Below are 23,325 nucleotides of genomic sequence, written 5' to 3' on the forward strand. Positions count from 1 at the left end.
TAATAACAGCAGCAACAATGGTGATGAATGTCCGCTGCAGGGGGACTGGAGGATTCTCCACGCCTAGGACCTCTCCTGCAGGGCATTCTTTCGCGCACCATGATAACCACCCATTCCTCGTACTGTTCACAAGAGGGCCTATAGAGTATGCTAATCCTTCCCGCAGCTTGCTGCCTCCGAAATGAGACTGAACGGTGCTCAAAAGAGTGTAGACACAGGCCAAGAGGCGCAGGTATGAAGCGAACCTCACCCCAGCTCTCCACCACCAAGTCGAGACATGGACCCTTAGCATGCCATGAATTCTTCTCCACGCATTGTGCTTCCATCGCCAGCCAACGCTCATTCTTATGCTCATTACCAACTCTGATGAAGTGACCTGCATTGAATGCACATCGCAGGCTTGCCATCACCTCCAGCGGCTCCATTAAGGACGCCCTGAAGCCTCCTCTGTTCCGGTGCTTCGACGGCATGGGGCATTAAAAGCCCTTTCATTTTCACGTGGCAGCCCGTGCTCGTCATGTGGCACTGCCTTGTCCACTCCGATGACACCCGCATCTGGGACAAAGGTAGTGGGCTTGGCCCAGTTTAGACTAACTACTCGCACAACGAGCTACGACCTTGCTCGGGATTGAACACAAGACCGGTCCGTCATGACGAGGTCGACTTTACCACTACGCCGCCTCCACGACCTATCTTCAGGCTTGTAGTTACTATTTGACCTGTTTTATATTATAAAATATACAACTTATATCCATTCTTAATCTGGATATTTTCACGGTCGCATTTTTGCAATAGATACACATATACTAATTGAATTATCTACCATGTTTCCTCATTCACATTCATTAAAAAATAACTTAAATTTGTTAAGATACTTATCTAATCTCTTCTTGGCAATGTGTAAAGGGATCTCATGGTCCTCCCAATAGTAAGTTAACTTCCACAACTATTTAACCCCAAGCTCCACTACTTCCCATTAGAGAAACAATTCTAGGAAAATTTACAAGGTTTTTCCTCACGAACCCTTAAAGCAATGTCCTGCTTTATTTCTCTTGGGTTCAAGCTAACCTTTGTCTCCCATGTGTTATACTTAGGAATCAATATATTTCCCTCCCATAATATTCCCACACAGAACCAATTTCATGAAATTTATCTCTAGCCATCTCTTTTTCTTTTTCCCACTCTGTCTTTGTCTATTCAGTTGAATAATGATGACAAAAGGAGAAAATTTTACTTCTTTTGTTCCTGACCCCTTCTTGAGCATAACCAATTCCAACTATTTCCCTGGCAGTTAAGAGTTAAGTTCCTTGTGATAGCCCTTAACACATTCTCAAGAGTTTTAACAAAAAAAATAATTTATTTTTCATTTAACAACAAAATATAAATATCTACATCAACTAATCTTTTCTAGACTTTTAACTTTTTAGTGATTATTAAATAATAAAATTCATGAGTGATTATACAAGGGTGTTACATCTCCCCTCCCCTTAAAAGGAACACCATTTTTGGTGTTTCAAATTTTATTCTTCTTTGAAATAGCATAGGGAAAACTTCTTCCATTTCATTTTCCAATTTCTAGGTGGCCTCTTTAGGCCCGAAGTGCTTCCATTACACTTTGACTTGAGAAATTATTATATTTCAAAGATTAGTTTCCCTCCTCTCCAAAATCTGTACAGGATCAACCTCGAACTGTCCTTTCGGTTTGACCTATAGAACATTCTAATTAATTTTGTGATTATGATTTTATATATATATATATATATATATATATATATTTTTTTTTTTTTTTTCTTCGTTTCTTCTTTGGGAAAGACACACGAAATACATTGTCTGTTTTAAAATGAGTTGGTAAACCTAATTGATAAGCCACTAGCCCCACTCTGGCCAGTATCTCAAATGGCCCACAAGACCAAGGAGCCATTATAGAACATCTCCATAACTTTAGGGGACTCTTCTTGGGCAACACTTTCAAATAAACATGTTCCCCCACTTGAAACTCCCTAGGAGTTCTTTCCCGATGAACATAGTTTTTTTGTCTATCGTGTTTCCCTTTCAAATTTTGTCTAATTTTCCTTACCATTTTCTCCATCTCTCATAGAAATTGGGTTCCGATACTAATCTATCCTCAAGTGGACTCCAAATTAGAGGTAAATAGCATTTCCTTCGATATAAAGCTTCAAAGTGACTCATATTTAATCAGGCCTAACAGCCATTATTATAGGAAAATTATACCAAGTCTATATAGTCCTCCCATTTTATAGGATGGTTCATTACATACATACCCAACATGTCCTAAATGATTTGGTTTAGGATTTCATCCTTCCCATTTGTCTATGGATGGTACACAATACTAAAGATCTAGAAACACATATTCAGCTTAAAAAAACCGCAAAAAACATTGGTATCAGAATTGGTTTCTAAAACTATTTTCTTTGTGAGTAGGGGAAAATTTTGCATAAAGCATGATGAATGTATATCGTAAATTAGAATTTTTAAGGTACGGGAAACATAGATTGAAAACTCTTTTTCCAAGAAATCCTACATGGGAAAAATAAGTTTGTGCGAGCTTAAGAAAATAACTACTTATTTCATATTGCGTAGAAGAGTTAAATCCTTATGTATAATGATTTCCATTTCTATGAGCAGAATAAATTTTCTACCTCAATTCTAGCTAATTTTATTGGGGTGAGTTTTCATAAAATTCTCCAAACTAGTCAAGCTTGAGCATGTGGAGATTATTGTTTTGGAGATGAAGGTAAGACACATATACATGCATGATAGAAACTAGATTTACATAAAAGTAAAACTTGGGAAAAATTGGTATTATGAATGATGAGGAGAAATTAGAAATTTTTTGGTTAAAACCTTAAACAAAATTTCTACCATCGGATCAACATCCCAAACCATGACATGTAGCGATTGATGAACCACGTGGGAAACTATATTGGAATTGATTGTTCCAATAGTAAGAGATTTAAATAGGGATTGGTGAATAGAAGAAAATCTCGCCTAATACCTAATAGGAGGATTATATAATAGAGGAAGACCATGGTAATATCGAGGCTTAATTGTTGTGTAATGATAGATATACCTATGCATTGTCATGCATGATTTTGCATGTTGATACCATAGTCTGGTTAAGTAGTCATTAAGATAAACAAGTTTGAAGAGGATCATGCTTAATATCCATGCATATTAGTGAGTTATATGAATTTACCATGCAAGCACATGTGTGTGCAATATTATTGACTTGAAATAATATTGTATTTATCAATTGGTTGATTATAGGATGGTCTTCGTGTCATGCATCCATATAAGAAAGAGTCTTGAGTCTAAATGGAGCTATACATGCATGGGTTGTTATGTGCCAACAATAAATAGGCAATGTATGCATGAATAACTTATGATTATGCTTAAGAGTGAGGCTGGAGAAGGAAACTAAAGGTTATTAGTCATTATAGTCAGGAAAAATCATATAACTAAATTGTTATATCATGCCATGTGCCTTAGTGAGAAAATGCCTTAAAAGTTTTGCTGCTAGATTTTGTTTAAGGTTAATAAAAAGTAATGCATATAGAAGGAAGATATGATTACTTGAGTGGCACACTTACCATGTTTCCTTCATGTGTCAATCATGTGGTGAGTCACACGTTTCTTCCATTGAGTTCCTCATCATGAGGTTCAACTTAATTCTTGAATTCAGAATTCTGATCGAAGACTCAGCTCTATGGAGGCATATTCTACATAGCAATTCGGCTCGTGGTGAGTAGCAAATACCCCACCCACGATAGCAAGCCAAGAATCGTGAAGCAAATGCTCGTTATTACAATGTGCTTGCGAGTAGTTTGTCTTGTCAATTTCCAAAGAGATCCTTATATTAACTATGATGAGATCAACAGGAAGTCATTATTCGTTGGTAGATTTTCCAGTTTTATAGACCACATTTGACTTGTGGTTCTATGTGCACATTCTCTACTATCTCGTGGTGTTTTAATTCCGCCACACTCAACAAAACCAAAAAGTTGTACTAATGCCAATTGTTCCAAGTGAATGTCACTCGATGATGCATTGATCCATTATAAATAATTAACCGATATGCCACTGTCAAATTTAACAACTCTTAACTTTTTCTTTTACACCTTTGGTTGTATTATTATTTATTATTTTTCTTTTATATGCTAGCACACAATTTGAGCCTCATCCTTTACAACCCTCCTGTCTTAATTTAAACAATTAAGACCCTTTTTATATAGGGGGGCCTATTTTTTGAAATCAACCCTTAAGTAGTTCAACCTATGTATTTATGTTTTCCCTTCCTAACGAATTCATTTTAAATATTGCATGCAACAAGAACTATGCATATGTGCTTCCCCGTTATTTTATCTAACATTTTTAATATTTAGATCAAACCTTAAAGAGTCCATATTTAACACTTATACGAGGACGCTTCAGTAGAGTTTGTGGTAGTGAGGCCAAATTAAGTCTTAAACTTGTCCATACCCTATGGAGGCATATTGGCCCATAGGCCGCAAGGTTTGAACTTGATTGCTCTGATACCATTTGTAATGTACCTCTTGAGCCTACGCTGGAAATTTGCTAATAGGCTCCCATTCAAGTGATTTTCTTTTCATTATTTATCGCTAATTTTGAACCCTGGTTAAGGGCATCTTTAGCCCATTCGTATATCCATATTAACATTTATATAACAGATTCCATAGTCATTATCAATTTTGAACATAAAGTGGACTTTTAAGTTTATTTATAAAGATTATAATTCAAATCAATATTAAATATGATCTATTAGATGTAGGAAAGGACTAACCACAACATGTAGCCCATAATAATTTACTTTATTAATCCATTTAACTCTACTATCATGGCCCTACATCATGATTATATCCTTCTTTCATCATGCGTAACTAACTAGTTTTTCATAACTAGATACAAGTCATAAAACATACATGGTTCAGATAACTTGGTTCTCAGACTATATGATAACAATTATTACAATTATTCTGCCAGCATAAACATTTACCAAGTTATGAAAAAACACTAGAGATATCATATCATTATATGCATACTAGTTACTTTAGTCAACCTAGTGATATCCAAGATAAATTCATTGGATATCTATATTCCAGTTATATTTCTTGGATAACTTACAGACCTATATATGAATAATTAAAATGATATACCATTAATTCCTTATACCACATGCATGAACATCAGCAAAACACTAAGGAATGCTATCCTTTGTTATCAATGTAAAGATAATCTTAAATACTTTGATATGCATATGAGATCACATGATAGTTGCATGCATTATTTAATCCATCATTTCCATAAGAGAGATAATTAAGCAATCCATATAACTAAATCGTATGATTTAACATCCTATCAAGTAAGGATTAACATGAAACACATGCCATGAAAGTAAATCTCATCATAATAAAGGGAAACACCATTAAATCTATTAATACACAACCACATGTAATTCATTGAAACATTCTCATGGCGAAGAACTAAGAAAACTTCTCATAAGAAAATTGGAACAATAACAAAGAGAGAGTAAGAATCAACATACAAAACATTACACACATTGCCACCAACTAAAACCTCACTTGGAGAGTGTCGCACCACCACCCAACCATGAATCACCTCTGATTCCCCCCAAGCCGAGGTTCTTTCCAAGGATTAATTGTCCTTAATTGATCAATCCAATGGGTATTTAATACCCTCCTTCATGATTTAGTTTCCATTAGTGTCGTTTTGCTTTTATGGATTTTTCCATTTGCGTAGGCCTTTTTCAGAAAAGATCATCTTTATCTTCCATGAGGCTTTTTGCTCTTAAAATCTTGCCTTTATCTCCCTCAACGCTTTTATGTTCTATGGATATTTATCTCCCATCCATCCAAGCTTATCTAGAATCACATCTAGAAGCTTCATCATGAAAGATTCATCTCTATCCCATTCCTCAATGGGATTTGGCAAGAATCTCATCTCACTTGGTGCTCCAGCCTCCAAGTGATTTATTTTATTAATTTATTTAATAACATATTTTCCTTTCATATTAGATATCATACTTAGCTTTCCTCAGCTTAGATTTAAAATAGTTTAACCCACACATGAGGGTATCACACCTAGCTTTCCTCAACTTAGATTTAGAATAATTTAACACACAAGGGAGGGGTGTTGTATTTAATAATTAAAAGAAAAAACAAATTTAGTTACTAACTACATTTGAATAGGTAGTTAACAATGGTTTGGATTAATTTCTCATTACATTTCTAGCATTTTGGTGTATAAATTTGAAAAAAATGATTTTATCTCACTTGCAGTTGAAATTGTAATATTCTTATATTTATAATTTTGTAATTTAAAATAAGTCCGCTTGGGGTAGCTCAATTGGAAATGGCCGCGAAAATGAAGTCTCACTGAACTAGAAGTCTCTTGGGTTCAAATCTTGTGCTATCCCCTCGATCAGGCTGAGAAGTTGGACATGATGAACATGTAGTCCTAACTATATATATATATATATAGATATATATATATATATATATATATATATATATATATATATATATATATATATATATATATTTACACACACACACACACACATATATATAAATCATTATTTGAGTAATTTTAATTTGAGTAATCTTGTTCCTCGGGTCTTAGACAGACGTTGATCTGGCGTTATGTTAAGGCACATGATGTGAAGTCACTGATTCAATTTCCTGCGATGATCGGGGTGATATATTTGACATGAAGAAGATGTAGCCTTACCAAGCTTAAAAAAAAAATTGAGTAATCTAAATTTAAATTTGCATATGAAATTACTTTTAAAATAATAATATTATAACATTTAGTTTAGTTTAGTTTATTTTATTTATTTATTATAATTTGATTTACTTTTATTGAAAATTTCTACATAAAAAAATTATAAAATGATTAAGTATAAAAAATGTTATATTTAAAGTCGAAACAATAAACAATTATCATTTTTATTAATTTCAAAATTGAAAAGGCATAGTTAATATCTTTTATAAAAAGTTGAACATCTAATTGTTTTGATCATTTTAAATACGATAAATATGTCTAAGATTAATCTAGCCTTTTTTTTTCTAGGTTGATTCAAAGCCGGGGCTAGCCCCTATATTGGATGGAAGAAGTATTGACCATGCACAATGGGATGATTATCACTAGGATTATGTAAGGCTTGATCAAGCCTAGACAACCCTTTGTAAGTTTAATTCCCCCAAAGTGGCTTCCATTCTCAACCCCTCACCATGACGTTTGAGGTTATGACTTGGTGGGGACTAAACCCCTCACAAACCAATCGGTCTACATCTCATGGGTAAGAATAATCTAGTCATTTTAACTATACATTTTCTTAGTTATCATGCATGGCATGTTGATTGAGGTCCTTTCTCATATGAAACTAATGAAGAATATGTTCAATCCCTCATGCGTGAAAATAATGTTGAATGGGATTCTGATGAGTGGAAGTTTCTATCTCGAATAATTCCTCCAAATTTCATTAGCATTTCTAACCTTGGAAATCTTGGTTGAATGGAATTTGATATTAATTATAGTTAGTAGCCAAAAATGATGTCAAATTATATCACATAATAGGCCATTCAATTTATAAAATATTCCCAATATGTGGGTGTTTTTAATGACAACTCAATTGGCGAGATAATTGTGTTACCATATTCTTTATCAAAGAAACATCGACTTTCTTTTGATATAATTTTATGCCGCTCTACCGATAAAGGAAACCATGATCCTCTAAGAATGATTATTCAAGGAATGACTCGAAGTAGCAAGTCTTTTCTTATTCATTGTATTTGGCATGATCTTTCTACTTTAGAAAAAAATGGTATATTTTCATTGTTATTGCTCACTCCAACTGATATTTATTCTTTTAATATACATGTAAAAAATACACTATGTTTTGAAAATTCCTATCAAGATATGAAACCACTTAATGACCAAGATCTAGCATTGTTTCAAGAAGAAATGAGACACATTTGATATATCTTGATAGATGAAATGATATTTATAGCCCCAAGGTTATTCATATAGATATATTCTCATTTGTGAGAAGACTTCCTTGGTGACAAGTTTTCTCCTTTTGGGGTTAGATGCATGATTCTTACGGATAAAACTTTGTATGCAGGTAAAACAACAGGGAAAGTGTTATGGAAAAGCTTCAACATTGTTGTCAGTTTGGATAAAAAATTTCAGTAACAAGGAAATAATATGAAACAATTATCTTTTCGTAATATTTGAACTAACATCATAAATGTAGAAACTTTTCTGCTTGATTCATATCTTATCATGTCACATGTTGACAAATACTTGTTTCCAATGGAAATGATTTTATTAATTATGTGGTTCAATTGTTAACGAAACATAATTTGGTCACTCAACACAACCGAAAAATGCTAAAATCGTTGAATTCTCCAATTACAAGATGTTTTGCAAAATATACGAGAAGAACAAAAATAGTAGACAATGATGATGATGTGTTCGAATATGAAGTCTTATTATGTCATGGAGAACGTGTCATGCTAACATGGAACTTGTGGGTTGAAGATGGGTTAGTCAATGGTGTGCTTGGAGATATTGAAGCTATATTCTATATGGTTGGTTCAAAGCCCCCCTCAACTTCCACTATTCACTAAAGTTATTTTGAAAATGTACATGGGTGTTCTATTTGATAGAAGTTGTCCAAACATTGTGCCTATAAAACCTATTATTGTAGGAAATATTAAACAAATACCTTTGAAAATGGAAAGGCCCCTCGCTATACACAAATCACGCAGGATGACTTTACAATGAGCCATTATTGATATTGGGGATAAAGATAGGCAAGATTTGACATTTACAACAATATCAAGAGTGAAATCCATAGAGGATTTGTGTATTTTGCGAGCTTTCTCTTTTCAACTTTATGCAAAAATGAAAAATAGTGCATATGTTACACTTAGGAAGAAAGAAAAGAAACGATTGAACTCCATATTATTGTAACGTATATATGTTCAGTATATTTTAGTAGTTTTTTAGTGTTTTCAAATGATATAACTAATTTTTAATATTTTTTTTTATAACTTTCAATCATTTCAATAGATTTCAAAAAGTTATCATTGTATTTCTCGATAATTTCAATGGATTTGTCATCAATATAGTTACATTTGTAATAATTTGTTTAATGTTTTGCATGTGATTATATATTTCATATTTATTTTGGAAATTGAATTTTGGGATGTAAAGACATAAAAAATCTTCCAAATAAAGTTTTCATTTCTTTTTTAACCTTTGAAATAGATATTGTATTGCTTTCATATGGTTATGTTAAAAGCCAAATATGAATTCTCTTTGTATTTCAATGGTTGTTTTTTTGTTACCTCCTAGTCCTATCAATTGAATTCTATTTATTCTTCTTTCTTACATAATTATGTTTCAATTATATTAAATTTATGCTTTATATATATCTTTATAATTTTTTCTTTTCTATGTTATTTGTTTGAACCAACTTGGATCCTTCTTAAGTCCAGATCTATCAAGATTCGAGGAGGATCATATATTTGAAGACCTTGAATGATACCTCATATGCATTCTCTGATAGTTATAGAGAAATTGCCCATTAAGTTATTTGAGTTATATGCATACTTGAATTATACCTCTTTTCGATTTCGTATATATATAAACTAATTTTTATTTTTTTTTGTCATTGACATATAGATATGAACATTGAAGATTGGAGCTTTCATGTAAAAAATTCATGCTATTACTAAAACTCAAAATTTTGTTACCTACAAACAAAATAAGATTGATTGAAAGCTTAGATATCATGTTCATGTTTTTGGTGATCACTTGAAGCTTTTGGCTGAAATGAAGTCAGATATCAAATAGTTATTGCATGTTTTTTGCAAAGAGAAGATGAAAAAAAATTAAAAGATATTGGTTGGAAAGGAAAAGGGGCTATAATCATTACAATGTTGATGTGAGTTGGTGTTGCTTTTATCATCAATGTGGTTGCATTTTGGAATAGTTTGTTTAATTTTTAGCATGTAATAAAGTATTTAAACTTTACTTTGGAAATTCGAATTTATGATGAATACATAAATATTTTTTGAAATAAACTTCTAATTTTTTTTTGACGTCTATACTATTGATTGTTTCCCCTTCATATGGTTATGTCAAAATTCAAGTATGAATGATATTCATATTTATATGGTCGTGTTTCTATTAACTTCCAATGCTATTGATTTAATTCTACTTATTCTTCCATGTTACAACCTTATGTTTATTTTACATTAAATTTGAGTTTTAATTTGATATGTGGTTATGTTATATTTGTATTGCGAATGAAAATATGGAAATAGGTCATATTTGAATGTCTTGATAAACAAAGAGGATGCAATTGTAGTATTTAGTAATTGTATTGAATCTGTGATTGCATAATTTTACATTGAAGTTATCACACTAATGGCATATATATCTATTTGATACAAACAAATGATCCTTACATGATGACAATGAAAATTTAAAAATGTTTATTAAAAATAATATAATATTAATATACTTGAATAATAATAATAATAATCATAATAATAATATTATTATTATTAATGTCACATTCAAATGGTACATGAACTAGTGCAACGTTGCAGTATGTCAGTCTTTTTTTTAACATTATATTAGATTGAAATTTATCCAATTTAATCCCTTGGTTTTATAATATTAATCCCAAGGGTTTGTAATATTAATCCGTGGGGCTTATGATATTGATAATCCCATGGGTTTACTGATCCTTTGGGCATATAATAATGATAATCCATTGGGTTTATAATATTAATCGTAAGGATTTTAATATTAATCCCTTGGATTTTATAATATTGTTTTTTATCAATCAACGGGATTATATTAGCTTGTCAAAGAATTATAATAGATATGCATGAGATTCATTTTTCTTCCATCCTCACTCCTACTAGATTTGTTGGGCATAAGAGAGACACAAAAGCTAAGTACATAAAATCAGGATACAAAAACATAAAGACGAGAGAGCCCAAAACAGTTCTAGGATGAGAATACAACCCACATCCATTAAGGATCATGAGGAATTATTGTATTTGGACCAACACTTGGTAACTCTGTAGGCCTACAATCACCATGGACATGGAATTCCAAGTGAGAAAGGTGACCCTCAATATGCTTGAGCTAGTCATTAGTTCTCCTTTGACCCCACTGAAGATAAGCCAAGTGATCTTGAATGTCCCGCTAGTAATGTTGAAGGTCTTTCACAAAAGCAATCACTTCATTATGATCCACGTGATAGTTTTGGCCCAGTTCTTCTAGGATTCCATAGATTCAAAAGAGGGAGGAACATCCACATGGAATAGATAAGGAATATATTCATGATCCACCTCACCATCGAATTCCACCTCTACACTGCCATCCCCTTCCATTTCCCCACATATCCTCCATGAGCCATCCACTTTCGTTGAGGCCCTAATCTCTATCTAGCTCGACCCCATTTCTGAAACATTACTTAACTTACATTGAAACAAATAAACCAACTTCTAGTCTTCAACAAGATGCAAGGGACCGAAAACACTTTTTGGCTCCTAAACTTAAGAATGTATTTGGCCGAAGACTCCACACAACTCTCCACCAAGACCAAGTTGTAACCCCTACCAAAATCACGTCAACTTCCCCTATCTGTATCCCCCCTAATGAAAAAATGGAAGAACACCCAATAGTAGATGCAGAAGAATGATGACTCCAATTTCTCACCAAAATCTCTAATGCTATTAGGGAGAAAGAAGAGGCTATAATTGAAACTCAAAACTAAAGAGCCCAAGTTGAGCTCGTCAAGAAAAGGGAATAGAAAGACAGTTGAAATTGGAAAACACCACCTCCAGAGTACATGAAATCTTAACACTCATAAAACCAAAGAAATGAATCGAAATACTTACCAAAGTGTTTGGATAAGAACCCCAACCCTCCCTCTCCAAGTCACCCAACTATTAGGCAATTCTCAACAAGTCATTGCGTCAGGACCCAACTCTTTCTAAATTGGTCACTGAGAGAGCCACAACAAAAGCCCCACACACCTAAAAAATTCCTAGATGCAAAAATTGTAGAATGAATGAGAAATGCATAAGTTGGCAGTTTGTGGAGACTCATATTGGACTCCAGCATCCTCGAAATATCCCATAACCAGACTTACAAACTATAAAAATGAAACAACCATCATGCTTATAATCTTACCATGATTGATCTCGAACATTCTTGGTCCCATTCACCACCTATACATGAGACTCCACATGTATTAACAATCATTCATGTGGGAGGGTCTAATATACTCCCTTCAATTCCTCTATAGCCATGCATTTCCACCGCATTAGGGCCTCTTTATCACTCTCCACTATATTCCCTAGTTGTTCCATCCAACTAGAGGAATCCGAAGCGTGGCCAACATTGGGATATCGTTAGACTATGATATTGGCTTCTCTAATTTAGAAACAAATCGACAACTTTATTGTTTGATGTAAATGAATGTGTCGTGATAACATAAGGGAGGGAAAGAACTAGAGACTAGATATGATGCACCAAGAGATAAAGTCACACACTTGTGATTATTTTGTGCATTGGGGATCCATTGAGAAATTTGTAGACCACATTTATTGCCAATTGTGAATCCCATCAATCTGAATCCTGGTACAACCCACCTCATGGACCAAAATCAAGCCTCTTTCTAGAGCCTTGAATTCCATCACATTATTACTAGTATGTCCATAATATACAACATAGAACAAAAGAAGCTTGCCACATTCATCCCTGAATATTCCTCCATACCTAGCAAGCCCTATATTTCCTTTAGAGGATCCATCAAAATTTAACTTTATGAGGACTTGTGGATGGAGGGAGAAAACTGACATGGAAAAATGTAGAATAGAAGGTTGTCAAGCAATAATTAGGGCCACTATATTTTACAATAGTTCCATATATTTTAAGATTTGATTTTCCTTACCTTCGACCTTCGTGTCCTTATCAACACACTTTTATAAAAGACTCATTTCCTTTATATTATACCTTGTTTGCTACCAAGCAACATCCCCTACACTCTTGAGGTTCTTAAAAACGATTATGTTGCATTCCTTCCAAATGTTCTGTTATCTCAAAATCAAGCTCTGGTAGGCTGCAAACCAGGAAGACTTCAAGTAACTGTTTCAAACGAATCTTTAGACTAAGGCTTAGCCTCCCTAGCCTGAGAGGGCTCTCTCAAAAGGTTATTGATTTTGATTAAAAAGTAAGAGGGCTAACTCTTGTGAAATAACAGTGACAAATATGACGGTTGGACACACATTACATAAGTTTCCATTGGGCCTATGGAGTCAATCATACTTCATTAAATAATGAGACTGCTTTTTCATAGAAGTCAGGGCATGTGGCATTTAAATGTTCAAAACACAACTCTTATAAAACCACAGTTCATGAATGTGTACAGGAAATCAGAGCAGCATAAGTGAATTCTGAGTGATTACACATTTATGCAACTGTAAAATAGATCAGGGATAAAGCAAAACCATACATCTTGAACATAGAAACACTTTATGAATCCTGAGAAGAAAAGCAGTTCTATTATATTACTGAACTCTGTCTTTCTACATAAGCCAAAACAGTACTCTGTTTTATAAAATCTCCAACAACTATTACATTTCTGCTTCATCTATATATAGTTCTTATTCTACTGTATCGATATTCCTCCTCCAGCATGAGGGGAAATCGATAACTACCTCTAATGACACCTATTAGCTATTGAACTAACTAATAATTACAACTCACTGTTGACTGTAGTTTTTAAGAGTTCTAAATCAAGTAGGATTCTAACACCGTGTTACATGCATGATGGTTTTAATTAAGATGATTTTGTTCTCTGACATTTGGCTCCCTTCTGGCAGTGTTTGTGGTGGATGTTCAAGGCTCCATGTTGCTCTTCAATGTCGTATCCCTTTACCTCTGCTGAGAAACAGGAAACTGCCCCTGTTTTTATGCTTTTGGTTTCCTTTAACTCAACTTTTTCAGCTCTTTCAAGTATCTCATCAATATCCACGTTCTCAATCGACAGAGTGGCAGCAATCTCAAACAAAAACAGGGCCACTATGGCCAGAAGATTCCATGACAACAACAATAAGTTTCTGCCCCTTATTGCAATTCTCTGGAATACCGTTAATAAAGTAAAGGGACCAGAATGGCGAAGCTTGATGACTGTATTGCCATCATCATAATATGCTATATGATTCAAAGTATTGTAGGTTTCATAAGCTACCTGTGCCACAAGAATCGCTGAGTCCTCCTGCTTCTTGTACTTGAAATAGAGATCATCATCAACATGAAACCTGTTGCGTTGAGCCCACTGATTATAGGTTTCGGTTTCATTTCCAGTATGCACAATCCAGCCCCTAGGGCCCCAAACTCTGAACTGATATGATGCCAAGCACATCTGCACACATATTGCAAACCAGAATGCCAACCATATGCGCGGGGCTTTCATATTAGAACCCATTTCTAACTCGATGAGAAACCTCGGTTGGATTTCTGACAAGAAAATCAAGGAAAAAGAGAAGTGGATGGCTACATGAATTTATAAAATCACAGTTAATAAATGGAAAATCCAAAGCTAGGCAGACGAGGGGGTTCATAGAACAAACACTCAGAAATTGGACTTTCTGCCTGCACACTCAAAACTTCCGCCTTCAAATTGACTGCTTTCTCATCAAATGTCAAATTCAACATATCAGGACCAGATCTACCATCCTGACGGTCGGTCTTTAAATCATGAACAACAGGTTTACAGTATTGCAACATCTCATTGTTGTGCTGAAACTCAGAGGCCTCTTGAACACATCCTGCACCCTCACATATACCGCTATTCAACATCATATCTGAAGAACCTGGAGAAATTGGACGCAATGAATCCACAGAAACTGGGGCACATAGATTATATGACATGCCAACCATATCAGTTTAGTCCAACTCAAGACACGTGTAAAATGCTGAGGATGAGACCATGTCCTTTGCAGCAGATGTCGACCCTTCGTGCTCGAAGCCAAAAGATTCAAGGCGACCAGAAGCCCCAGACATTGACACATTAACAGTGTTAGAGACTTCTTTTGGGCTGCCAACAGAGCAGCTATTTCCTGTTATAACAGACTCCGTAAGTTCATTTAATTCACAAGATGATATAGGAGGCACTGTTTCAGGTATGGGAGAATTAGAATAACCAGCAGGTCCGTCTTGTAGCATCAAGAAACCATCAACCACGAGCAAGCGCTCCAAAAATCGAAATTGTGCAATGGAGAAATCACTATCCATGACTGCCTGCATACCTTCCACAACACTAATACCAACACGGATATCTGCTTCTTGAATCATGCCCACATTATTGGCCCCATTTCTTTATCGAATTTGCAACATACTTATTCCACCAGCAAAAATCGTGTAGTGGTGAATGACCACAATGATCACATTTCCACCAATGCTTCCCAAAGCTGTAATCAGGTGATTTGCAGTCGCATTTCTTACAGAAGTAATAGGAGTAAGGACAGATCTCTAAGCACCGAACAAGTGAATACAATTCTCCCGCAGGTTCTGAAGAGGAGTGCCACTGAGAGCCCACCTATAAGATGACTGTAATGAGAATACAACTTTAGCTGTGCTGCATCTTCTATTCTTGATAAAACGGGCCTCATCCAATATTATTCGATTCCATTTGACTGAATGTAGAACAGAGGACCCTGTGTCAGCTGATGAACCTGAGGCATTGTTGGCAGCCTCTCTAGCATCTTCAAAATTGGTATTCACATTTTTCTTCTTTCTCCATTTCCTTTGACCCTTACCCTCCAAATATCCATCGGTCTCTTTCATCTGCGATTTGCATTTTCTCCTCCCAGAAGCCAGTTCGAATTTTTTCATCATCTATTGATCTCTTAGACTTTCGTTTCCCCTTCAACTTCTTATCATGGACATCTGTTTTACTATCAGTATCCGCATTACCTGACTTCCCTTTTCTACATTTTTTAATTGGCATTTCTTTTCAGTTTTCACGGCAGTGGGTCCACAAAAGAAACGGAGGTGGATGGCCAACCGATCTGGATAAAATAATTTAATACCATTGACATTTTTCTTTTGCAGGCATCAAATGCTTTCTATGTTCTATCTCAACGATGGAATAAGTAGTCAAAACAAAATCGTATTGAGAAAGCTCGGCCACATCTTTACATCTATTTGCGCCATGATAAACCAAAACTTTAGTGCTTCCTTCAGCAGTGAACCGAGCACTCTCGTTCCTTCATTGAATAACAGCTACCATGGGACAAACAACAAGGATGCCTTTAACCTGAGGTAGTACCTTGCAATCACTAAAACTGTCACCTTCTCAGCAACAACTACAACATGTCTCAGTACCACAACACCTAATCGATCTAAAACACATCAGATTCTGATAAGTATGACAGCTGGGTGAAAATGGCTATGGATTCGAAAAAATCCCCAATTTCGTAGCGCAGCCAGTGCAAAATATGAATTATGCGCTACGAAATCACCTAAAAGATGTTGCGCTGCAAAACTGATAAAGGGATCTATGCGCTGCGAAACTGCTGAAAAGGATTTAGGTGCTTTACCATCAAACAAATGTAAGACATTTGGCATTGAAATTTTGTCAGTGATAACATGTTCCATAATAGAAATCCCAAGGTTAAAGCCCAATCCCTATTCACAATCATATTTTTGAACAAAGAGGGGTGCCATCATTCAATGGATTCCCAAATACTATTGGGAGATCGATCGAGATAACCAAATAGGGTTATGATCCTTGTCCACATAACTTCCATATTTATACAGGTGTTAGGAAAATTCTCTATGCTCTCCTCCTAATCTTGGCCTATTGGGCACCACAATGGACCTTCATAACCTTTTCATTGTAATAGATCCCAAGTTAATATTCCATGGTGACCAATCAACCAGAGAAAACTTGCCACCTTTGACCATAATTTTCCACCCAAAATCCTTTGCCAGTAGGGATCCTTTAGAAGTTCCTTATGATTTTCCAAGAGGCCATAGGCTTCTTTGATGGTGAACATGCCTTGAGTTTGATAACCCAATCTCAATTTTTCCCCATCCCGTGTCACCTGTATCTTCCTATCTTTTAAATGGGCCTCTAGGGACTACCATTCCTGGTGGAAACACTCATCGTTCCATTCATCCTTAGTTCTTCATTGCCTCCTTTGGTCCTAGGAAGTGACTTCCTTCCAGAAGTTAGCAACAACCATTTACCCTATCCTCATGGTACTTTCCTTAAGGCCTCTCATCTCTTCTATGTTCTACAACCTTGGTAGTTATTGACAAGAATTCTCCCAATATCTATTGGTAACCTCATCCCTGATCTCCCAAAAAGAGTGCTCTTGGAAGAAACTATCTTTGTTCTAGTGCTAAATTCCATATTGGTGACCCAGCCAGGAATTCTTATTGCCTCACTTTCTTAGCTTAAGAAATTAATGAACTATGTTTTCTCTGTCACATTTGTTTCCATGACTCTGGACCCCCTGTAGCCATTTCCACCATAATTTGGATTTAATAATTTTATTGAGCATTTCCGAGGCTCTTATACCAAGATACTCTCCCGATTTTGGTAGGAAGGCCTTCTACAAAGACACTAAAGACCATATTTTATCCTACTGAGCCCCTTGCCACAAAAACTTCTGGAATCTAAATACAATGTCTTTATATACAATTTTTGGAGTAGGAAGAAACAACAATTGATAAATTGGAAGAGCTTGCAACACAATTTTTAACAAAATAAGTTGAATGGGAATACTTATTTCTCTGAAAGTCCAATTATCAAATCGCAGAGAGATTTTTCTCCTTGATCTCAAAGTATTGGGAGACCCTTAAATAATTAGCCACAAGAGGAATCCTATGGTATTTAGCTGGTAGGGATCCAATTTTGGACCCCATAATCCTTGTCTAGTTCCCTTATGCCAACAAGTTAGTATATAAGAAATACATGCTTGACTTTCCACATTGATCAAATTTCCATAGGCCTCTTTGAAATCATAAATGATCTCATCCAATTCTTATATATCTTAAATCGATGGCTGTTGAAATAACATAATGTTATCAACAAACTGTTCATGAGTGATGGGTACATCATGACCCCATAGTCTCAAACCCTTGATGCACCCATGATGGATTATCTCTTTGATATAATGCACCAACACTTCAGTAGACAACATGAAGATGAAGAGGGAAAGTGGATCTCCTTGATGAAGGCCTCTTGAAACTCTGAAGGTTGAAGAGGGTAAGATGCTTATCAAAATAGAAAATAAGGGAGAGGAAATTAAATATTGAGTATATTTGATCAAACAAGGAGAGAAGGCATAAATTTCCATAATGTTGATCAGGTATTTCCAATTCAATCTATCACATGCCTTGTAAAGATAAAGCTTGATGACAATGCTAGGATTCCTGCTCTTTTTTAGTAAGTGTATAACCTCATGAGTAGAGATGAATTTTCCTAAGATCTGGCACCCCTAAACAAAGCTAAATTTCCGTGGATTGATATGATTCTCTAGCAGTGGTTTAAGCCTATTTAAAATGAACGATGAGATAATCATGTACATGACATTGCACAAAGTTATTGGTTTAAAGCTACTAGCATCATTGGATTTGTTAGTCTTAGGAATTAAGGTAAGAAAGCTAACATTTAAACCATACCCGTTGAGTGAATCTTGATTCCTTTACCACAACATGCACTTATTTACCAATGAATGGCCAACATACCTTGAACAAGTTTATAGTAAATCCATCTGTGCTTAATTCTTTGTTACTAGGCATATTTCTGACCAATTATTAAATTTAAAAGAAGGATATTTCCCTCATTAGCAATGCATTCTAATATGAGCTAATTAATTTTGGAAGTGTCTCAGTGATTCTTGATATGGCATCTTCCCTATCAAATATGTCCTCCTAAATAATTTCCTTGTAAAAGGAGACTCATTTTTCATCTATGTCCTCATGCTAAGCGAGCTAAGTTCCATCTCTTGAGGTGAAAGAGTAGACCATATTATGATGTTGATGCTTAACCAGGGCTTTGTGGAATCATGTATTCTTTTGGCCTTCAATTAGCCACTGTACTGTTGGATTTTGATGCCAAAGTATTTCCTCTTATTGTCATTGGGATTCAAGATAATGAAGAAAAATTCCCTCTTCCTCCACCAAATATTTCGTCCTTCCCTCCTAAATAATGGATGTTTGGGGTGTTTCCATCTGTTCTTCCATCTTTCACTTTTTCCAAAAGATATTCCCAAATTGCACTTGGTTCCTTTTCTTAATTCTCAATTTTAATTCCTTCAACTTAAGCTTCATGATATGCTTCTGACTATTCCCTTGAAATGGGTTCTCTTGCCACCATATTTCAAGTTTAGGAAAAACATCCTAATGCTGGAGCCAAAAATTATCGAACTGGAATGGTTTGTTGTGGGGTGTCATTTTCATGTCAATATCTAGCCTGATAAGCCAATGATCAAATCCCTTGTTGGGCATGATCATAGCTTCCATAAATAAATATTTTGCTAGCAAGTCCTCTAATAGAAAGAAACAATCTACTCGGTAGGTGACCCGATGATTTCAACATCAGAGATTATTCCAGGTGTGAACTTCATTGACCATGTTCATGTCTACTATTTTAAGCTCCTGGATTAGATCCTATAATAAGAGAATTGTCAGTTCCATTCATTGAGTCCCCCCCTTTTATCATCCAGACTCCGAATCATATTAAAGTCCCCACCAAGGATCCAACATTCCCCTTGGAATTACCTTTGTATGTCCCTCACCTTAATGGAAATCCCTTCTTTCTCCCCGGAGTTGATGGACCATAGACCATCAATAACTAATTCGAGTCACCTGATCTGAGACATCTAAATTTCCCTGACAAAATATTGGGACTAGCAAGTCAGTCTTGGAAAGAAACCTAATGGGTATACCATATCACCGTTATCCCACCAACATTTCCTCATGAATCTATGGCCATATATTCACTCCCCTTCCAGCACCGACTCATAATATCTTCTAGTTTCGAACTAGAAACACATGTTTTCCTAAAGAAGTACGATATTTGGCCTTTCCTTCTCTATTATAGATCTCAAACATGTTCGTTTACCTTTATTATTAAGGCCTTTAATATTCCATGAGACAATATTCATGGTACAATTTCAGTTGGTTGGAGTAAATACTCTGTAATCTTATTGATCTTCCTAGAGTTTAAAAGGAATTCGCCTACATCTGGGAAAACCTCATGCACTGTATTACACCCTTTTCTATTTCACTCATTTCTGTGTTGTTCATTGGATTGGTGTAATTCAGCTAATGCTTTTTTCCATGTATGAGATATGGAGGATCCTCCCTCTAGTTGTGTATTAGTCTTCTACCATTTATCATAAAAATGAAAAAAATGATGCAGTTGTTCTGTTGGGATCTCCTTTTTCTTCGCTCGTGCCTAGGTATGTAGAAACTCCATAATGGCCCATTCATATCAACATTCAGATTATCTTGACGATCTCTAGCCACCATAATGAAGGTCATGTTGGCTAGTAATTATTTGTCCATGGGTTAGTGTTTTGATGGCTTATTTCCTGTCAAACTCACTTGTTCTTCGACCCCCATTTGGTTCTCTAGTTTATTCTTCACATTTGTGACTGTTTCATCATAATCCCTTCTTGGTTTGTAATCGCAAATAGATTCACATCTATAGTCACCTTGGGAGACCCTTCTTTCTTCTCAATTGGGAGTTTTCGTTGTTCTTGATGGCTTGCATTTCCCTTTTATAGGAGACCTCTTGGAATCCGTATAAATTATCTTAAGCTTTAATCATCTTCTACTTGGTGATTGTGAAGACAATACCTAATCAAGTGCCCATATTGAGGGAAATTGCATAATTTAGAAGAGACATGCTCATAATCTAATGGTTGGGTCCATATCCGGTCATGATAGTCCAGATTGATCGATTCTTGAAGGGGTTTTGAGATGTTCATGTATACACAGATCCGAGCATAAGATTTATGCCTTATCGTTTTTTTAATATTTTCACAAAATCCACAATGGCATTATGAGTTCCTTCCAAGATATATGGTTCCCAAAAATCAATTGGTAGGAAAACAATTCATACACATATTAGGGCCATGATGAATTTCTCTTTCTCTAAGTTATAACATTCATCCAAAAATATCACAATCAAGCCCACATTATTCATGAAATAAGATTCATTCTCAAATACCCTCTTTCTATCATCAAGATTGTAGAAATTAATAGAAATTTGCTACTACTCATGAAATCGAATTGAAATAAAGAGATTACAAATTTCCTCTACTATTCCGTAGATTAGAAATCACAATTTAGAAACACATGCAATGACATGCAACCATTAAAACACCACAAGAACACAATTATTTATAGGGGAACCCAACTGGGAAAAAATCCTTCTCTTCTTTTCATTAGTCAGATGAGAATGAGAAATTATTACAATGTATTGCTTCGATCCTAAAGAACACAATGCACTATAAACCTCTTCTCCTACTCACTATCCTGCTCTAGCCAACACTTAGCCAATTCAAGGACCCAAATTGCTCTTATTTCCCTGCGCAATATTAGAGTAAGTTAACTCCTAAAAAGTAGGAAATTTCTCCTATTTTCTTGCGTAATTCCCAAGCAATGGTTGACCTGCTCAATGACAAGCTCTATAAACTTAAATAGTATACAATTTATGATTACAGTGTTCCTGTTCCTCCAATCTAGCTAGGAAATTTGAATTCCATGGATGTCTCAACTACTTTTAGTTGATTGACTAGGTTAACTGAGAGATCACTAAGTTAACAATAGTTCTACTACTGAACTAACCTTCAACTGACTCAACTAGGTACTTGAGCCCAGTTAACTGAGTCGAACTGAAAATAAATAAACTAAATTGCTAAATTTTATCAATCACTACATGCACAACTCTACTTCTAGCCTATAACTTGAACTTACTTAGTAAACTAGTAGAAAAATCCATGTCACGTAAGTTAACTACAATCTAAGTCATCCTGCTGATATGGAAAATTGAATTACTAAATTTGACTAAGGAAAAAATCAAATTTAGCCTTTCTTGCTACATTTTCTATTACCCCCTCTTAGCAAGAAAGGAATTTTTCACCACCCCTATACTCCAAGTGTGGAATTCCAATTTTCCCCTTGAAAGTGCCTTTTTCAAGATATCCATGTCCTTCTCCTCAGTTGGAATGTATTGTAGCATCATAATTCTCCTCTGCACAGAATCCTGCAAGTGATGGGGCCCGATATCAATGTTCTTGGACCTGTCATGAAATATTGGATTCTAAGAGAGTTTGATACAACTCTGATTATCACAATAAATCATTATCGGATCCATCTCCTCACTAAAAATACCCACAAGCATTTTCCTCATCTATATGGACTCACATGCTTCTTGAGTTTCAACCATGTATTCAGCCTCTGTTGAGCTTAGTGCCACATACCTTTGCTTCTTGCTATAGTAGGAAATAGTTCCAAGCGTGACATTTAAGATAAAACCTGAAGTACTTATCATGTTTGATGGACTCCTTACCCAATCTGAATCAAAGAAGCCTTGGAGATTCACTCCATCTATCCCCCAGTACCATAACCCATACTTAGTTGTGCCTCTAAGGTACCTCAACACATTCTTTGTTTCCTTCCAATATAGCTTGGTAGGCTTCACCATGGCTTGACTCAATTGATTAACTACATAGCATATGTTGGGCCTTGTATTCACTAGATACATCAAGGATACCACAAGTTGTTTGTAAATGCTAGCATCTACTGCCTATCCTAAAAAAGCACTCTCCTTCCTCTAGTTTGTAGCTGGAGGTGTGTCAATAGGCTTTCAACTCTCCATGTGAAACCTTTGAATTATTTTATAGGCATACATTCCCTAACTCACAAATAACTTAACATCACCATGCCATACTTCCAACCCAAGGAAGTAATGCATCAAGCCCATGTCTTTCATCTCAAATTCTCTCCCAAGGTCCTCCTTAGAAGAGAAGATCAAGTTCTCATCCATTATAAGTATCAAGTCACCAACATACAAAATCAAGATAAGGAACTTTCCATCTACCACAATGTGATAGATATTGGCATCTGCTTCACTTTTGTTGAAGCCTAATCCACTCACATATGTGTCGATCCAAGTGTTCCATGCTTGGGAATCTACTTTAA

The sequence above is a fragment of the Pinus tabuliformis genome, chromosome 7 (assembly GCF_031772625.1).
Source record: "Pinus tabuliformis cultivar Carrire ecotype Pingquan chromosome 7, CPIR1, whole genome shotgun sequence".
Classification (NCBI taxonomy): domain Eukaryota; kingdom Viridiplantae; phylum Streptophyta; class Pinopsida; order Pinales; family Pinaceae; genus Pinus; species Pinus tabuliformis.